This window comes from Notolepis coatsorum, assembly GCF_963971535.1.
Source record: "Notolepis coatsorum genome assembly, chromosome: 9".
In the NCBI taxonomy this organism is placed as follows: domain Eukaryota; kingdom Metazoa; phylum Chordata; class Actinopteri; order Aulopiformes; family Paralepididae; genus Notolepis; species Notolepis coatsorum.
In genome coordinates, this window is record NC_140173.1 from 152720907 (window position 1) to 152741528 (window position 20622).

General features: G+C 45.6%; 1 long non-coding RNA gene across 1 annotated transcript; it reads left to right on the forward strand.

The window, feature by feature from the left end:
* The first annotated feature begins 3187 nt into the window (after nucleotides 1–3187).
* Nucleotides 3188–5857, forward strand: LOC311233953. Its single transcript, XR_014620047.1, has 2 exons — nucleotides 3188–3765; nucleotides 4260–5857. It is a non-coding gene; the product is annotated as an uncharacterized lncRNA (long non-coding RNA).
* The last annotated feature ends 14765 nt before the right edge of the window (nucleotides 5858–20622 follow it).

Here is a 20622-nt window from a genome sequence, read left to right on the forward strand (position 1 = left end):
CACAACCTTCTGTGAATCGCTCCGCTAACTCACAACACAACCTTCTGTGAATCGCTCCGCTAACTCACAACACAACCTTCTGTGAATCGCTCAGCTAACTCACAACACAACCTTCTGTGAATCGCTCCGCTAACTCACAACACAACCTTCTGTGAATCGCTCAGCTAACTCACAACACCACAGCGTGTCGACAACACAACCTTCTGTGGCCAAAACTCAACATATCGGCATCATCTCGACGAATGAGGAGTCGCTTGGTTGAACAAAGACCAGGCGACCGTGTCTGAGGAGCGAGACTTTATATTATATAACTTATAAATGAGCAGCATCGGTAAAGGAGCTGTAAGTGGTATTTATTTGTTAGAATAAGTGGTCCACGTGTTAAAATAATAGCTCTACATTCTGACAGCCATCACTGAGTGTCTGGTCAGTAACATGGGTCTCCCAGTCCTCCTGCTCTGCAGTAAACAGCCATCACTGAGTGTCTGGTCAGTAACATGGGTCTCCCAGTCCCTCCTCTCTGCAGTAAACAGCCATCACTGATATATAGTGTCTGGTCAGTAACATGGGTCTCCCAGTCCCCTCCACTCTGCAGTAAACAGCCATCACTGATATATAGTGTCTGGTCAGTAACATGGGTCTCTCAGTCCCTCCACTCTGCAGTAAACAGTCATCACTGATATAGAGTGTCTGGTCAGTAACATGGGTCTCCCAGTCCCTCCTGCTCTGCAGTAAACAGCCATCACTGATATAGAGTGTCTGGTCAGTAACATGGGTCTCCCAGTCCCTCCTGCTCTGCAGTAAACAGCCATCACTGATATAGAGTGTCTGGTCAGTAACATGGGTCTCCCAGTCCCTCCTGCTCTGCAGTAAACAGCCATCACTGATATATAGTGTCTGGTCAGTAACATGGGTCTCCCAGTCCCTCCTGCTCTGCAGTAAACACTAAATACATTTCCTGGTATCCCTTCCCACTTTATCCAATCAGGAGAGAGAACGCCATACTGCAAAGATTTACAAAAATGAGAAATAAAAACTACTTTTAAGCAAATGTGTGCTTGAAACAAGTAAACTAATCTGATGGTGCAAATCTGGTCTGGTAAGATTAACTGAAATAAGTACAAAAAAAGAATCTAAGGTTTTCTCTCCTGATTAGATCAAGTGAGAAGGGATACCAGGAAATGTATTTAGTGTTTACTGCAGAGCAGGAGGGACTGGGAGACCCATGTTACTGACCAGACACTCTATATCAGTGATGGCTGTTTACTGCAGAGAGGAGGGACTGGGAGACCCATGTTACTGACCAGACACTCTATATCAGTGATGTCTGTTTACTGCAGAGCAGGAGGGACTGGGAGACCCATGTTACTGACCAGACACTATATCAGTGATGGCTGTTTACTGCAGAGCAGGAGGGACTGGGAGACCCATGTTACTGACCAGACACTCTATATCAGTGATGACTGTTTACTGCAGAGCAGGAGGGACTGGGAGAACCATGTTACTGACCAGACACTCTATATCAGTGATGGCTGTTTACTGCAGAGTGGAGGGACTGGGAGACCCATGTTACTGACCAGACACTCTATATCAGTGATGACTGTTTACTGCAGAGTGGAGGGACTGGGAGACCCATGTTACTGACCAGACACTCTATATCAGTGATGGTGGAACACGTACAGTAGAGCGACTTAATACTTATTTTAACCAAAAAATACCACTTACAGCTCCTTTTAATTAACTGACCATTTGAAGTCAAATTCAATGTTGTACATCAGTTGGTGATGCTTGTGTAAGAGATTGTCAATTTTCTTTCTTTCCTCCATGTGTGTTTGCACTGGTCCCTTTTCCCAGGTGTGATGGGGAGACAAGCCGGCACTACATTCCTTCAGTGTTAAAGGGATTATTTTGATGTAGACAGAAGTTAGCTGGATTTTCTTTCTTTTTTTTGTTGCCAAAAGGAGGTATTGTGGTAAGACTTTATGTGTTTATTTCTAAGTCTTCTGTACTGTAGGTCTAGCTATCATTCCCAAATAAATGGGAGATATTTCAAGCATTTTGTCTATTTTTTCTAAAAAATCTTTTGTCTTTTCCATTTTCTTTTAACTAAATCAGCGCCGGACCCGATGATAGTCGGGTTAACTCGTCATCCGTTCAGTGCCAGACCCGAGTTTAGTCGGGTTTTCATTGTTATTTCTTTTATTCTGTATTTCCATTCATTTCAGTCACACGGACATCTGGGTTAACCTGGGGAATCATCCTGAGAATGCCAAAGTGCAATACCGGCCGCATCCACCCAGGTGGCAGTATCGAGCACCCTTTGAAACATTATATCTTGGCCTGTGCGTCGATCAAAAGTCTCTGGTCGGATTTTTATTGGTCGGGCAAGGGGAGCGGTTGTCCCGATCGGATTGAGAAGGGTGAAATGCTCCCGTTCCATGATGTGTGGCGGATTATGTTGGCGACACGATCGACACCAATACTTGGACTCGCGATCAGATAATTGGAATATTCTTTTTGGGGTACATCCTAGTGAAGGTAAGGGCTATATGATATCAATCCTGCTGTGATCCAACCATGACTTCACTTCGATCACAAGATATGTGTGTAACGTTACTCCACAACGTGTGCCGTTAGTGACGATCAAAGCAACAAAAAACTACCCCCCCCCCCCCCCCCCATCCTTTCATGCATTCATGATGAAACATAATACCGATAATATAGATGTGATTTCGAAACAGTAGCGTGTACAGGCGAGAAACGGCAAAGTTGTTTGTGAATTACACGTATTGCTGCATAGCGTTGTTTTCGGGGATTAGACAGGATCACTCTAAAACTACTCATATTCACCACGGTATAAAATGGGAATGTATGGATGAAAAAAAAAATTCTTTAACACATATTGAACGATAGATAGTCGATGTCAAATGGGCCATAGTATTGTATCCATAGCTATAATATAAAATATAGTTATAGCCCTGCAAACACCGCCACGTAATCCTATGCCTGTTAACAACACATCACGCATAGCGCTGTGGTGCTGATCGAGTTAACAACAAAACATCAACAATAATAATAATAATACTGACAAGACGATAAGAAATAATAAATACAGGTTCAAACTTAACTAATAAATACAAAATACAAAATATACCAAGTAGAAAATAAAAACACTGCAAACAACACCCCCCCCCCCCCCCCCCCCCCGCGTCCGCGTCCCCCAGGACCAACACCCCACCCCCACTCCGCCGCTACATTGAGCTTTTAACCACCTCGGCCGGCGCCGTGAGTTTAGGGAGGCGAGTGTAACGGAGGTCCGTGGGTAATGTCCACAGTCACGATGGACGTGTGTTGTGAAGTGACTGTGGCAGTAAGCGGTACTGCGAGTTAAACTCACTTCCCCTTAAGACGCATCGACCAAGAAGAAGTGAATCCACCTCTTGGTATAGCGGTCTACGCTGTCGCCCGCTACAGATTCACAACGGTGTAAACCGTTACACATGGATGTTGGTAGTGGAGATATATCGTTTAGAAGTAATGTTGCTGCCGTGAGTGGAATCGATATGTTACAGATGCCCCGAGAATCTAGCCGCTATAGATTCCAAGAAATGGGCCACTGGTGGGCACTCCCAGAACACATGCAGACACGTGCCGGTGGCTCTCGGAGAGCATGAAGTGCACCGGGAGTCGGCCACCAGCCCACAGTTTCCTCGGTGTGAGATACGTCCTATGAATATAATTAAAATTAATTTGTTGGTGATTAGGGTTGCGGGAGGCAGGGCGGCTAGGTGGTGTAGTGGGCAAGGCACTCGCCACCAATGTGGAGACGCTGGGTTCGCGTGTTCGAATCCAGCTCTCCACATTGCTTTCAGTTTGGCTGGTCGTCCGTACTAATACACATTGGCCGTATTACGGGGAGGGAAACTGATGGGTGGGGATCGGGCGTTGTGGACAGCGACTCCTACAGGTCGGTTGGTGCGCCTGCGCAGTAGAATCAGGAAGTGTCGGGGGCAGCGTGAGCCTCCCACGCGTTACTCCTCGCCACTGAGAGATCGAGCTGCGCAGGTGAAAAGATGCGACTGCTGTTACCTCAAGTACCGGAGGGGACTTGTGCTATGTATGACTTAGTCCACATTGCAGCCGGCTTGTGGGAGGCAAGAAACAGCGTCCGTGACAGGGGAGGGTTGAATTGGATGATACGAAATTGGGATGGGAGAAAATATAGAAAATGGGAGAAAAAGTGGATCAAAAAAAAAAAGGTTGCGGGAGGCTAATATAGCATTTGTCCAAACGTCGTCCCAGTAAAACTCGGGGTCTAACTCTGGGATGTCCCCTCGCCAGACTGTATCTAATGTTAATTTTTTTTTAATATGTGGATTTGATTAAACGTATATATAAAAATCTGAGACAAACCCTCTTGTGTTTGTCCTGTCGCCGATAAGCCCAAACAAAAGGGTGCGGGTGCAACGCCTGAGCCCACGGTGCATCGTGGGCCCTGAGCGCCGACCTTAGTTAGGGTAAAGGAAGAATGATTCGCCAGGTAGATCGTGAAACTCTTTTAGGTCCTGAAACGCCCAAAGACCGTTTGTATCATGAATATCCTCCAGAGTATGAACTCCCCTCTTCTCCCATTGAGGAATATTAACAGGTTTGTGGCCAACAAGTAGTTGCTGGTTATGAAAGATTGGAGAGTCGGGGTGCCACGGGCATTTAACGGCACAGGACCCCTCCACATTACGCCACGTTTGAATCACGTGGGATATGACTGGTCCATATCTTAGCTGGCATTTTGATATAGGAATAGTGCAGTATACTACATCCTAGGGCTGTCCCCAACTAAGGATTTGGATGGTCGACTAGGATTGGCCAAAATTTGCCGTTAGTCGACTATTGGTCGACTAAAAAAAAAAAATATATATATATATATATATAATATTTTTTATATTTTTTTAATTTTTGTTATCATTCCATTTGGGCTGTGGGGGGTGCTTAATGTCTGAAGGAGTCGACTGAAGGCTTCTTGTCCTCTGCAAAAGCATGCAATTGGTCCACTGATGGATACATCTTGATATTTGTCTAGTCTAGTGTGTTCATTAGATGGTGAAATCCTCTTTCAGTGCCTCTGTGCCTGTTTTCGTAGGCAGTTAGCCTCTGGTATGCGTGCCATTAGCGTTAGCCACGCTTCTAGGCCTCTTTTCTTTTGGAAAGAATGAAAAAAAAGCTTCTGCTTCTAAGGAGCGCCACGACACAGACATGTCAGGGTCCAGCCAGTTTATCAGGGGCGGGAAGAACCAGAAACATAACTTAAAATCTGCGATTGCCAAGCCCCCATCATCCTGTTTCCTACGTTGCGTGGTAGTTATTTTGATTCCCGGGCGTTTATTATTCCAAATTAATTTGGATATCATAGTTTGAGTCTTACGCCAGTGGTCTATTGGAGGAGGAGGCAGGGGGAAGCATTGAGCTGACTGAATGTATCCTAGGTAGTATGTTTCTTTTTAATTATGGATGCTCGGGCCTGTAATGAATTAGGAAGGCTCGACCATCTATCTAGGTCCTGATGTATTTTATACGCATTTTGTCTTGTCATTGAGCCTTGTTATTTTAGCCCATTGCTTATTAATTCCATGCAACATGATTCCATGTGACCAGTGGGAAGTCCATTTAGTTTAACTTTGCTTTTCTTTTGTAATGAAACAACCGGACCCCCTTTTTTGACGATTGACTGGGACCATCTTTTATACACTTGTTCAACACTAAAAGAAAAAAGTCTGTTCTTGTACAGAAGTGAGGATCTGAAAAAGTGTAGTGCTGTTTATATCTAGTTGTTTTTAAATAAAGGTTGGTTTGAGAGCCATTTTTTCATGTGTGTGTTTATTCTCATTTTGGAATTAAATGTTTAACCCTTTCACTACCACACTACAGAAGGTAGTGAATTGAAAATGGGGGACCCTGATGTAAACAAGACTAAAGTCTTTCTCTGGTCTGCATCCCCTTAACAATTGTGTGTATTGAGCTGTACTGTATTGTACCCATTCTGCAATCTTAAAGTTTTCATTCATTCATTCTTTCATTCAAGGTTAACCCTTTACTATCACTATACTAACCGTCTGTAGTGTGATAGTAAAGGGTTAACCTTCTGTAGTGGGGTAGTGAAAGGGTTACCGGTAACCCTTTGTCGTGTGGCAGTGAAAGGGTTAAGAAAGATATCTACTAAATCTTGCTATTGAGAACCACGGTATTTGATTGGCTCTGCTCAGGCTCTATGCCCTACACCAGGGGTCTCAAACTCACGGCCCGCGGGCCAATTGCGGCCCGCTGGATGATATTTTGTGGCCCCCTACTTGACATCAAAGTTTAGTGTTTTTTTTTTTTTGCCGCGTCGTTGTGCGAGTTGGATGTTTTATATATTTTATCACTTGTAGGCTACCATAGCGCAGGCTCATGACAGAAACGTGATTCCGGAGTGATACCAAGTGGAAGGAAAATATATCCGGTCCACTTGGTGTGGCAGGTATCCTCAAAATTCTCCGCTATCTCCTCTGCAAGCAGTGCTCTGCATGTCCGGCTGCACTGCTCCACTGTCTGTGTCTGTCTACTCTGCTTTGGTCCAATCACATTGTCAGCGTTATTTCCCCCCACCCACAGTCTGCGAATCAGAGGCAGAGTAGGGCGGGTCTTCACGGAATGCGCGTCGTCTCTTTCAACAGGTCCGAGTCGGAGCGAGAGTTGACAGCGCATCTACAGGAAGTCTAATCTGCAGGTACTGTAGCTAGTAGCCTAGTTTCGCCAGGAGGCAGCTAGTCAGTGGCGGCTGGTCCATAGAGGGCGCTAGGGCGCCGCCCCCCCCTGGTGGAAAGAAGAAGAAAATTCTTTGCTCTGCCCCTAGCCCCCTCCACTCTCTTTTCATGGGCGCTATCCCTCAGCTCCACCGTCAGTGCGCAACTCACAGGGAAAAATGCAACTACATTTAATCCAATCAGCGCCGTCAAATACGATATCCGAGGACGCTTTCCTCTAGCGCTCGAAGTAGTCACTCTATTGGCTGAGAGTGGCACGTGACATCGCGTCCCGAATCACCTCGAGGGGCTACTAGGAAAATACGCTCTGCTAGTTTGTCGGAAATTGATAATAATGACAAGATACTGTACATTCAGACAGTGTTGGATCTAATTAAATGGATTTATATGGACACTTTTATGGAAAGTTCAAGCCTGGACCACAAAGCTTCTCGAAGGGTTAAGGCTATACTCGGTCGTTTAGCTGGTTCGGTAAGAAGAACAACAACAACTATAAGCTATATGGCTGGATGCAGTCCAGCTGAATGTCAACTCTTCTGATGGTACGTCATATGTTTAATTTATGCAAGCCAGCCTTGGCTCTTTTAACAATTCAAAATATGCTGTACTCGTACTGAAGTTATTCATATACTGTATACTAGGTCTGATCTGCTTGGGATTCCATGTGAGGTACTTAATGCTGTGTGAGAGAGAGCGAGAGAGAGATCATCGATCTCCTCTCTACCTCTCTCCAATGCAGTGAGCCCTCCGTAGTATGATCATGATCATTGTGATCGACTGGAATAAAAAAATAGGTTTACGATTTACATACTGTAGCTGTCCCTTTGTTCATTAATGTTACCTAAATGTCATAAGTGAATTGTATAGAAACAACTCCCCCCGCGCCCTACTAGACGTAGCACCGGCCGCCACTGCAGGTAGTAGAAAAATATGGCATGTTCAAAGATGGCCAGTGAAAGAAAAGTCGACAGTGAAAATCGCTGCAATTCAAAGTGAATGGACTGAAAAATCTGCGTTCATCCTCCCAGCACCAAACCAATGTGCCTAATATGCCAAGAAACGATAGCTCTTGTGAATAGTGGCAATTTGAAAAGCCACCACGAAACAAAACGCAGTTATTTTGATGCAACCTTTGCTCAAAATGCAGTGCTAAGAACCACAAAAATAAATGGAATGAAATCATCATATCAAGCTGCAAGCAGAATTATTGTTTAAATCTACTGTATGTCACAACGAGAAAAAGCAACCAAGTCCTCACTCAGTGCCACGGGTGTTGGCTAAACACAAGAAGCCATTCTCTGATGCATACATGTAAAATATTCTATTTGATTTGATTGAAGTTTATTTAAAATATACAACATAACAAACAAACATCAAGTACATATATAGCCTTAAGCCGTTCAAATAATAAATGTATATAAAAACAAACAAAGACAAAGAACAAACAAAAAAGTCAAACAAAGTATTTTTTTTTGTCTTTTACATATAATGGGAAGAAGCATACACTTATTTAATCCCACCCCTATCTACTCATCAGAACATACTATTTTATTTACTAATTCATACATTACTAGACTTATATTGAAAATGAACTTAGTTTAACAATAAATTTTTTAATAATACCGTATTAATATTTGCTAAACTATGTTACCCTGTAAAGTTCCTTTTATACATATATACAACTATATACCTACATATGCACATATATACATTTGAAGTGATGGAGAGACCATGTTTGAAGGCAAACAAAAGCAAATCCCCCTCAGATCGCACAGCAACCATAATAACTGAATTACTGGCTGGTGATTTCATTAAACAGCTTTGGGATAGAATAAAAAGATTCACAGTGCATTTCCACTGACACCACTGAGAATGCTTAGTCGCTGGTGTTTGTGAGGTTTTATGATGAGGCAAAGGGCAGATTGGCGCCTGACAAACCTCACAGGACACACAGGGGTTGGAAGACGTAAGAGGAAGCGCTGCCGAGTCTCTGGCAGCAAGGAGTAGGTAAGAGAAGCCTATGTTCTGAAGAACCGTTCATGTTCTGGAATGTTATTGCTAAAGATTGAGAAGATTGGATCAGTTGTACTTTTTTTTTAATACTTGAAACCCTTTTTTTGTGTAATATTTGATGCAGCCCAGCCTCACCCAGACTCTACCTCCAGCGGCCAGCAGGTGAGTTTGAGACCCCTGGTCTAGTGAGTCCATCAGGTCAGGAGCTTGGTTCCTCTGGGAGCAGGATGAGGATTATTATTAATCCTTCTCGGATGGAAAGTAGTTCTTCCCGAGTGTATGTGTTGAAACACGACATTTTACGTACAAATAGCACAGGCGAGAGACGGAGACATAAACAGAGCTTGTACCGGGGCGAGCCTAGCACTTTGAACTGCAATTTCAAATCTGCATTCACTCCACCAGCGACTTCACCTTTCACTGCCACACGACAGAAGGTTAACCCTTTCACTGCGACAATTCAGAATGTTAACCCTTTCACTACGACAATACAGAATGTTAACCCTTTCACTGCGACAATACAGAAGGTTAACCCTTTCACTGCGACAATACAGAATGTTAACCCTTTCACTGCGACAATACAGAAGGTTAACCCTTTCACTGCAACAATACAGAAGGTTAGCCCTTTCACTGCCACACGACAGAAGGTTAACCTTTCACTACCACACTACCAAAGGTTAACCCTTTCACTGCAACAATACAGAATACTGCCTCTTTGAACTGCTGCGGTCAGGCAAGCGATACCGGAGTCTCATGGCAAGCACAGAAAGACTCAGAAGAAGCTTCTATCCCCAGGCCATCAGGTTGCTCAACGAACAATAATTAAGCATTATACAACGGCATGCAAATTTCTCGATTCTGATTGGCTGAAACAGTCCATTTACAAGTATGTATCCGTCACATTCCACGCTCCTGGTCCCAGGACCCGCCCACAACCGAATCACATCACTCCGCCGTTCGACTTTGTAGAGGGAGCGGAGAGGGGAGGAGACGAGAGGGGACAATAATCTTTACAAATGGATATGTTGATAGCATCATAACGACTAAATATAAACAGATTCTGTCACGGCGAATGTCTTAGTCTCTTACACAATGTTGGATTGTGTAATCTATGGGTCATAAATCATTGTGGAACAAAAGAAAAATCGTGGATTGATTGATTGATTATTTGCAATTTTTTTTTTTTTTTCTTTCTTCCTTCCCCCTGACTGCAGCAGAGCTCACTCTCACACTGTCTGGCACACCCACCCACACACACACATACACACACACACACACACCTGTCTGCAACGGCGGAGGAGAGTCAGACTGAGAGAGAGCATGGCCTATTGAATTGATTGATTGGTTGATTGCTAATTTTATTACTGTACGCCTGGTTTCCAACTGGTTAAGTTTAGGCCCTTCTAAAGTAGGTTTAAAAAAATAAATAAAAAAAATAGGGCGAAAACTTTTTTTTTCCTATAGGGCAAAGAAAACTTTAATTTGTTTTACCTACTTTCTATAGAATGAATGAATGAATGAATGAATGAAAACTTTATTTAACAGATTGCAGAATGGGTACAATACAGTACGGCTCAATACATACAATTGTTAAGGATGCAGACCTGAGAAAGACATTTGTCTTGTTTCCATCAGGGTCCCCCATTTTCAATTCATATAGACATTTATGACATACACAACATACATGACATTTATGGCATAGGGACATATAGGTAGAAGCATCTAAGAATGAAGTTCTATAGAAAGTAGGTCTGCATCCTCTTAACAATTGTGTGTATTGAGCCGTACTGTATTGTACCCATTCTGCAACTGGTAATAAAATTTTCAATCAATCATTCCAATAACAACCACTAACTTTATAATTAAAAACTAAAGAAAGGTTGGATGTGTTAGTTGGTTGGATGTCTTAGTTGAAAGACAGTTGGATGTGTTAGTTGGTTGGATGTGTTAGTTGGTTGGATGTCTTAGTTGAAAGACAGTTGGATGTGTTAGTTGGTTGGATGTCCTACTGAGAACAGTTGGATGCACTTCCGAGCTGCTTCCACATGGAGGCAACTTCTCTTTTTTTCTTTTTTGGGAACTACTTTTTCTGGCGGATGGTTTTTTCAATAAATCTTCAATTAATGTGTGTTTATTGTATAGCAATAAGGTTGGATGAATGTGGCAGTTGTATAAAAGCATTACACCACTTGCAGTCGTGATTTGTGAAAAATAAACCATGCCTAGGGGGGTCTAACTACCCTCGGCTGCGCCTCGGGCCTAACGACCACCCCTAGGCATGGTTTATTGTTCACAAACCACTCCTGCGCGTGATGTAATGCTTAATTACATCACACGCAGGAGTGGTTTGTGAAAAATAAACCATGCCTAGGGGTGGTCGTTAGACCGTCGTTAGACCCCCCTAGGCATGGTTTATTTTTCACAAATCACGACTGCAAGTGGTGTAATGCTTTTATACAACTGCCACATTCATCCAACCTTATTGCTATACAATAAACACACATTAATCGAGGATTTATTGAAAAAAACATCCGCCACAAAAAGTAGTTCCCACAACAACAAAAAAGAGAAATTGCCTCCATGTGGAAGCAGCTCGGAAGTGCATCCAACCAACTAACACATCCAACTGCCTTTCAACTAAGACATCCAACCAACTAACACATCCAACTGTCTTTCAACTAAGACATCCAACCAACTAACACATCCAACTGTCTTTCAACTAAGACATCCAACCAACTAACACATCCAACTGTCTTGCAACTAAAGGCCTCTACATGCTACAGCAACTTCAAAGCAACTTCAACACAACATCAGCGCGATTTCAGCGCGGTTGTTGTTTAGGGTCTTGTAGACTGTGTTGCGAGGAATCTGCGTACATGTCTCCAAAATCTAACCTAAACAACCGTTGCGTTGATATTGCGTAGCAGTGATTGGTTGGTTAGCGAATGGGGGCGGGGCTGTCATAGAATAATATAGGTATCGCAGAGAATACCATCCGCCATTGTTGTAGCCAGCCAGCGTTGATGCTAAATAATTAGCGTCACATAGCTGGCCTTTTTCTGAAAACCCAAGCACATATTGTTCCATAGCATACGCCTTCAGTTGATCATGACAAATCCTCTCTTACCTTGACGATAAAAAAGCCTCCATAATTTAGTAAATAAAGCTGTAGCCAGCCAGCTAGCATTGGTGCTATACAAAATGCTATCCACATTAGCTGCATAGCTAACCAACTAAATACAATGGTATCCTGAGGTAACTTTAACGTTAAATACAACGTTTGCTAGTCGAAATGACTGGACACACACAGGGACAAGTTAAACATCAATCAATTAATTTATTCCAATAGGTAGTTTGAGCTGCATGTGAGCCGGTCTTTCTCTCCTCTCCATTGGAAACGAATGAAGTTACGTTAAAAAGCAAAGAACCGGCTGACAAAGGTTAAGCTGCTAGCAACAGACACTATAATACTTCCGGTCGGGGAATTTCAAAATAAAAGAGCGACGACTAAAAGCACCGTAAATACGTTTATTTTGTACATAATCTAACGTTAACACGAACCTAAACTAACTTTAGATTAGTTTAGGTTCGTGTAACGTTAGATATTGTAAAAAATAAACGTATTTACGGTGCTTTTAGACTCGCTCTTTTATTTTGAAACCCCCCGCCCGGAAGTAAAAATGATGCTTCTTTTTCTGATTTTATCAATGGGTTGGTTGAGAAGGGAAGCGTCATCTATCTAGGGAACCTAGCTACATACGGGGTACAATGTTACATAGGCTGCGCGTTGATTTTGCAGAAGCATAAAGGTAGAGTGTCTGCAACACCGTTGCTTTGTCGATGTTGTGTCGAAGTTGCTTTGAATTTGCTGTAGCATGTAGAGGCCTTAAGACATCCAACCAACTAACACATCCAACTGTCTTTCAACTAAGACATCCAACCAACTAACACATCCAACTTTTCTTTAGTTTTTAATTATGAAGTTAGCGGTTGTTATTGGAATGATTGATTGATTGAAATTTGTATTACCAGATGCAGAATGGGTACAATACAGTACGGCTCAATAAACACAATTGTTAAGGGGATGCAGACCTACTTTCTATAGAACTTCATTCTTAGATGCTTCTATAGAAAGTAGGTAAAACAAATTAAAAGGTTTTCTTTGCCCTATAGGAAAAAATAAGTTTTCTTCGCCATATTTTTTTATTTATTTTTTTAAACCTACTTTAGAGGGCCTAAACTTAACCAGTTGGAAACCAGGCATACAGTAATAAAATTAGCAATCAATCAATTCAATAGGCCATGCTCACTTAAAACAGCGCAGCACTCAGCTGCTTCTCTCTCAGTCTGACTCTCCCCCGCCGTTGCAGACGTGTGTGTGTGTGTGGGTGTGTGGGTGGGGGTGTGTGGGTGGGGGTGTGCCAGACAGTGTGAGAGAGTGAGCTCTGCAGTCAAAAAAAAAAAAAAAAAAAAGGCAAATAATCAATCAATCAATCCGCGATTTTTCTTTTGTTCCACAATGACTCATGACCCATAGATTACACAATCCAACATTGTGTAAGAGACTAAGACATTCACCGTGACAGATTCGGTTATTATTTAGTCGTTATGACGCTATCAACATATCCATTTGTAAAGATTATTGTCCGCCATCTTGTTTTTTTTAGACACGGAGTGATAGTGATTGTGGGCGGGTCCTGGGACCAAGAGTGTGGAATTGTGACAGATACATACGTGTAAATTGACTGTTTCAGCCAATCAGAATCGAGATATTTGCATGCCGTTGTATAAATCCAACCAACTAACACATCCAACTGCCTTTCAACTAAGACATCCAACCAACTAACACATCCAACTTTTCTTTAGTTTTTAATTATGAAGTTAGTGGTTGTTATTGGAATGATTGATTGATTGATTGATTGATTGATTGAAAAATGTATTACCAGATGCAGACTGGGTACAATACAGTACGGCTCAATACACACAATTGTTAAGGGGATGCAGACCTACTTTCTATAGAACTTCATTCTTACTGTATTGTACCCATTCTGCATCTGGTAATAACATTTTCAATCAATCAATCAATCAAACTAAAGAAAAGTTGGATGTGTTAGTTGGTTGGATGTCTTAGTTGCAAGACAGTTGGATGTGTTAGTTGGTTGGATGTCTTAGTTTCAAGACAGTTGGATGTGTTAGTTGGTTGGATGTCTTAGTTGAAAGATAGTTGGATGTGTTAGTTGGTTGGATGTCTTAGTTGAAAGACAGTTGGATGTGTTAGTTGGTTGGATGTCTTAGTTGAAAGACAGTTGGATGTGTTAGTTGGTTGGATGCACTTCCGAGCTGCTTCCACATGGAGGCAATTTCTCTTTGTTGTTGTTGTGGGAACTACTTTTTGTGGTGGATGTTTTTTTCAATAAATCTTCGATTAATGTGTGTTTATTGTATAGCAATAAGGTTGGATGGATGTGGCAGTTGTATAAAAGCATTACACCACTTGCAGTCGTGATTTGTGAAAAATAAACCATGCCTAGGGGGGTCTAACGACCACCCCTAGGTATGGTTTATTTTTCACAAACCACTCCTGCGCGTGATGTAATGCTTAAGCAACAACCATCAAATGCACTCGCAACACACACATCCATATGCACACACTCACTTTAAACAAACAACACACTGCAGCACCCACTCTCCACACTTTAGAACACGTAGACACACTTTATATTTATTGGTAAAAGATTTGTACTACAACCCATACCGATAGGTTATGTAGATAACCTAGTTATATTAGTATTGGCTGAGCGTCCCGCTCTGAGCCTTATGAGATACCCCTTATCTCCTATGATACCTATCCTCAACGAACAACTACATGCACCCACACCTGTATGGGGCCCCGCCCCTATGGAGGCGTAGCCCATATAACCATGACTCTGGTCACCAAACACCCTTCCTCGCCAAATCCCGTTCCAGGAAAAGATCCCTCAAGAGGGAACTCAGGGCCGTGCAGAGCGGGACGCTCAGCCAATACTAATATAACTAATCGTTATATATCGTATTTGCTTATCGCGTCCCGCTCTGAGCCTTATGAGATATGGGGAAGAGCGGACGCGAGACCCGACAGATGTACCCCCTGAGGACCCGTAAGCCCACATCAAGGGGTGCGGGGAGCCCTGTCACCCCATCCTTCCTAATGAAGGGGGGGCGCAGTCAACTCCACCTGAATGCGAACAAGAGGGAACCAGAACCCCTTGAACACACCGTACAGGCGGAACCACGTGTGACTCAACACACTGTGGCCCATACCCATACACTCCTGCTACCCGACCAAGGACGGGAAGCAGGAAAGGCCACAGACCCCAGAACCGCCTGGGAGACAGAACCCCCGGTCATGTCCATGAGGTAAAACCTTACAAAGGGACCCGGGGAGGACCATGAAGCTGCAGCACAGATGTCCTCCACCGAGGCCCCACCCAGGAGAGCGGCAGAAGCAGCCACCCCACGAGTCACCCCACATGTCACCCCACTTCTTAGGGACCTGCACTGGCTCCCCATTGCTGCACGTATCCGCTTCAAGGCCCTCGACCTAGCATACCGTGCAGCAAAGGGAACCGCTCCCGCCTACCTCCGGTCAATGGTCTCTAACTACACACCCTCAAGACCCCTACGCTCTGCATCTTCTGGCCGCCTCAGACCTACTCCTATCCAAGCTCCCGGAGGGTCATCAAAGAGAAGCCGCCTATTCTCAGTCCTTGCCCCACAATGGTGGAATGAACTACCCATCCCAGTTAGGACAGCCGAATCCCGTCCAATCTTTCGCCGTCGACTAAAGACTCACTTCTTCAACCATTATCTGAAATGATAAAAAAAAAAAAAAAAAAAAAAAAAATCTAACCCTGACTAACCTTACTGTCATGCACTTGTCCTAATAAACTAACCTACACTGTAACACGCAACACTTGATGAACATTGTTACTCAGCTGATAGAGTTGTACCCTTCTTGCTGTCTTGTCGTACAGAACTTGTAAGTCGCTTTGGATAAAAGCGTCAGCTAAATGACTAAATGTAAATGTAAATGAGTGGAGTGCGCCCTGACGCCCCCAGGGGGATCCTGCCCAGCCAACGTGTAGCAGAGGGTAATGCCCTCGCACAACCAATGGGACAGGCGCTGCTCCGACTGTGCCTTACCAGCACGAGCCCCACCGTAACAGACAAAAAGCTGGTCGGTAACCCTGAAGTCCTGAGTACGGCTGAGGTAAATCCCCAAGCACGGACTGGACATGACAGGTGAAGGCCCGCATCTAACTCACTAGTGTGAGGAGGAGGACGAAACGCCTGAACCACAATATCCCGGGAGCGGAAGGAACTCCGGATATTCTTAGGCACGAAAGCAGGATTAGGTCGCAGAGTGGCACCGCAATCGGTCCGAAAAGACAGGCACTCTGGACGTACCGAGAGAGCACAGAGCTCACCTACGCGTTTAGCGGAAGTGACAGCCAGTAGGAACGCGGTCTTGAAGGACAGCTGTCCCAACGGCGCCTGCTTGAGCGGCTCAAACGGGGCCAAGGACAACCGACCGAGGACCAATTGAAGATCCCAAGTCGGAGCCAAGGAGCGTTGCACCGGCTTAGCGCGTCGAGCGCCAAGCAGGAAACGCTTCACAAGAGGGTGGCTGAACAAGACATCCCCTCAAACCCCTCATGATAGGAGGATATAGCTGCTGCATATACCCTCACCGTCGAAGCCGACAGTCTATCAAGGAGAGACTGGAGGTAACTAAGGACAGCATCCAGGGGGCAGGAGACTGAGTCCCGGCCCCCCGCCTTACACCACACTTGGAACATACGTCATCTGCCTGCGTAAGCGCGACAGTGGAGGGAGCATGCGCATTCCAGATGGTAACACCATCAGGATCAAGAACCTGCGCCCCTCAACGTACCCGTCCCAACAACTGACCTAACAGATGTATGGGGAAGAATCCCTGGCGGCACGGCATCGGTCCCAGACCCGCCTGGCCATGTCCAGACGTAATCCTCACCCGTCAGGATGAGGACCGCCCCGCGACAGTACACCTGCACCCACATTCTCCCTACCGGGGATGTGGGGAGCCCTCAGGCCGCGCAGATGGAGGACGCCCATAGCCAGCCGCCCGCCGCCTGGTGCAGACAGGGGAAGCGTACTCCTCCCTGTCTGTCGATACACGACACTGACGTCGTATCGTCCGTCCTGATCAACACCATTTGTGGACCAGAAGGACCGCTTTCAACACCAACACATTGAACGTAGCGCAGACCGGGCAGCATGGCCTGATACGGGGGGCTTCCGATGAAAAAAGCCCCCCCACTGAACACCCCTCCAGAACATGCTGAGGAGTTGTTCTGCAGCCGGACATGCAAGGTGTAAGGCCCCCATGGGTTCCTACACACCGTAGCCCTGCAGTGATATTACTACCACCCCAAATCATGTGAGCTGCGACCACTTGCCAATATTTCAGGAGTGGGAGGCACCAACATGATACCTGGCCTGGCGAAGGCGAGGCTGGGGAAGCCCGCACTGTGTGCCTCAAAAGGTTTCGAGCCCCCCTGCTGACAACACTTAAGTTGACAGACGTAACACCAGGCTCAACCAACACAGCTCAAGGTGTGGGAGCCGCTTGACAGCACAACATTCTCACGGACAGACCCAGGCTCAGCCATCAACTGGGTGTCAGCCCCTGTCCCCATGAGAAGCGAAAGGGGGGCCGCCCGCGCATCAACAAAGGCACGCGGCCCGCAGCCAAAGGAAACAATCAGAGCCCACTTTTTCCGCTGGTGTTGGGGAAGGGAGTGATTGGAGAGCGGGCTGCTCGCGGCAGGACGGTGACGGCTTGTTTGTTCAAGCCGAACCCATCCTACATGGCCGATCCCTCGGCCGCCAAGGCTGTCGGCCTTGTGGACACCTGTCGAATCAACGCCCAGGATACCTCCGGCGGGGGAAAACATGGCCGCCTGTCGAGGGCCTCGTCATCGCCGCTGACGAGGCCGTGCTCTCTCTTCTTCTGGCTGCGCGGTGTGAGGCGGTGTAGGGCCTAGAACAATACCGCCCGCGCTCCAGCAGAAGACCAAAATCCCCTGCGGAGAGGGGAACCCTGAGCGGTTATAGCTTGCGGCTGGGTCAAAGCTAATAACGTCGAACACAGTTCTAATCGCTGCCAATTCCATACCGTGGCGGTACAGGCTTTAACAGCCCACCAGCCACTCGCCAGGCCGACCCACCCATGGCGTCGGCCGGGCGGGGCACTGTTTCAATATGTCAAAAACAAAGGACTGATGTTAACACGGAGCACCAGTGGTGGTTGCAAACAGCAACCTCCACTGTGGTGTGCACCATGAAAGGGTTAAATGAATAAAAGAACTAAACCACAAAATACTGTAGAATGAGCAAACCCATACACACAAGGGGAGGCGGACCAGAGTGAACTAGTCCCGCCTTCATTCAAAATATTCACAACAGCACACCAGCCCTAGCTTAGCCCATTTACCAAAAAAGGTAAACAAAGCCCCCCCCGCACTACTCCCCCAGTATACCGATTGACCGTCAGTATGAATGGTTGCGAGGAGAGAAAACTGTAGCAAGACAGACCTTCTCATAGCAGAGTGACAGAACGAAACAATAGCCCACTACACAGGGCCGCCTCAGGGGGTGGGGGGCCTCGCGTTTACATTTGCACAGGGCCTCACATTTCTCCCAGGCGGCCCTGCCTCTATACTACTACAGCCTAGCGTGAGGCGATGTGGGACCCAGATCAACAACCGCCTGCGCACAGACACGCAACATGTTTACCATGTCGGCTGGACCCATAGCCCCACTACCCGACGCCAATGTGGATAGGAACTAGCCAGCTGAGCCATAACCCGCCGTTAAGTCCCATCCTGCAGTAATATAGCTCTACTGCTACACCGCCGAGCTCACGCATCGCCCCAGATGGGGACACCGTTCCATAGACCCCGCCGGAACACAAGGTAACATACCTGGCTAGGATACCTAGCCACGGCCTACCCTGCTGTCAACCCATTTACCCGAAAAAAGGTAAATAGGACTCAGCAAAAAAAACAAAACAGCTACCGACTGACCTTCATTGATGAACCGGGCAAGAGGAGGGAGAAGTGACAACATCTCACGGCGGAGACATTAGAACAGCGTAGCAGTTAGCAGTAGTGATAGCATGTGGCATTAGCGATAGCATGTAGCATAGCATTAGATGTTTAGTAGCACGCCCAAGACAGCTTGGAAACCGTTCCCTGCAGTGAACGTTCACCAAACCATCCTGCCCCCGGCGCCAACACACAACATGGTTGTGTAACAAAACAAACCAGCATTACTAACACTAATACCCATGCCTGAAGACACAGGGCCTACCTGGGTACAAGCCGGCCCGACAGCCAATCTTGTACAGCTGAACCCCGATCTGCTGTCATCAGACGAGAAACATCAACATAGGCCCGTCGTGTCGCCAAAAACATGCGTCGAAGATGCCAGGGGCCAGCAACCTCCGGTAAGCTTTCAACATTATGACTCTGATCTTTTTCATCCTGCTAGTTACGTATGGTGCACGCAGCCAGTACGCTGGAACGAAAATAGAGGAAGGGTGTTTGGTGACCAGAGTCATGGTTATATGGGCTACGCCTCCATAGGGGCGGGGCCCCATACAGGTGTGGGTGCATGTAGTTGTTCGTTGAGGATACAGTAGGTATCATAGGAGATAAGGGGTATCTCATAAGGCTCAGAGCGGGACGCGATAAGCAAATACGATATATAACTCAGTACACCTTACTGTAAATTGTACCTCATCCCATTTCTGCTTTGAACTATATAGTATTGTATATTAGTATATTGCATAGTATATTGTATATTGTACGGTAACTCAGTTACTCTATTCTGCATCGAACATTGTACATATGTATATACTGAACACTGTCTACGTACGTGACTTCTATTTTTACATGCTATACTATTTTATTTAATTTTATACTTATCTTTTGTCTAGCACAGTCTCTGGAGCGTAACAGAAAGAAGCATTTTGTATAAAAGTATTCTGTACTTCTGTATGACAACTATTAAAGAAACTTGAAACTTGGTTCTGTTTCATAGTGGCTCCGCTCGGCGTCACTCATGCACTATCCTCGCATACGTGCACGCGCACTGAATAAAATTCCACAATGTACCTTTATCCCAGTATTCGTCTGACCACACCCCTCGTTAGCTTGTTAGCTTGTGGTCACCTGCTCTCCTCCTTCTTCGCTTTCACCACAAGGAGGTGCCTTCGATCCCCACTTGACGTGTTGCTAGTTGAAGAAAGTTGAGACGTGTTTACATTGTGCTTATTTTTTTCTTCTCTCATAATTATTAAAAAAGAAAAGCTAAGTCATAATGTCTACCTCGGAGAGTAGACCCACTCTTCACCAGCGGTTCTCCATTCCCGCCTCTGTCGTGCGCCTTGGTGTGGGGCTGCTGCCACTCTCTTGGTTGCCAGCCCAGCCCAGGAGACAGCCGATGGGTAGTTTGCCTCTCCGAGGAGCCGGTGCATCGGTGCTGTCGACCCGGCGGTGGCCTGATCCCGACTCTGGTTCCTCTGGTTCCAGGGAATCGTCCGTTGTTGAGCGGCCGGTTGTTTTGGTTCCGGAGGATTTGCGACGCAAACTTTTCGCGTCTGCCCGTTCACGTCGCAAGATGGTGTCCTGCAGACGCGAACGGCCTGGGTTTGGGGAATTGCTGGAGACCAGCGAGGATGCGTCGGTCTCTGCATCCCCGATGGAAACTGAGGATTACATGGAAG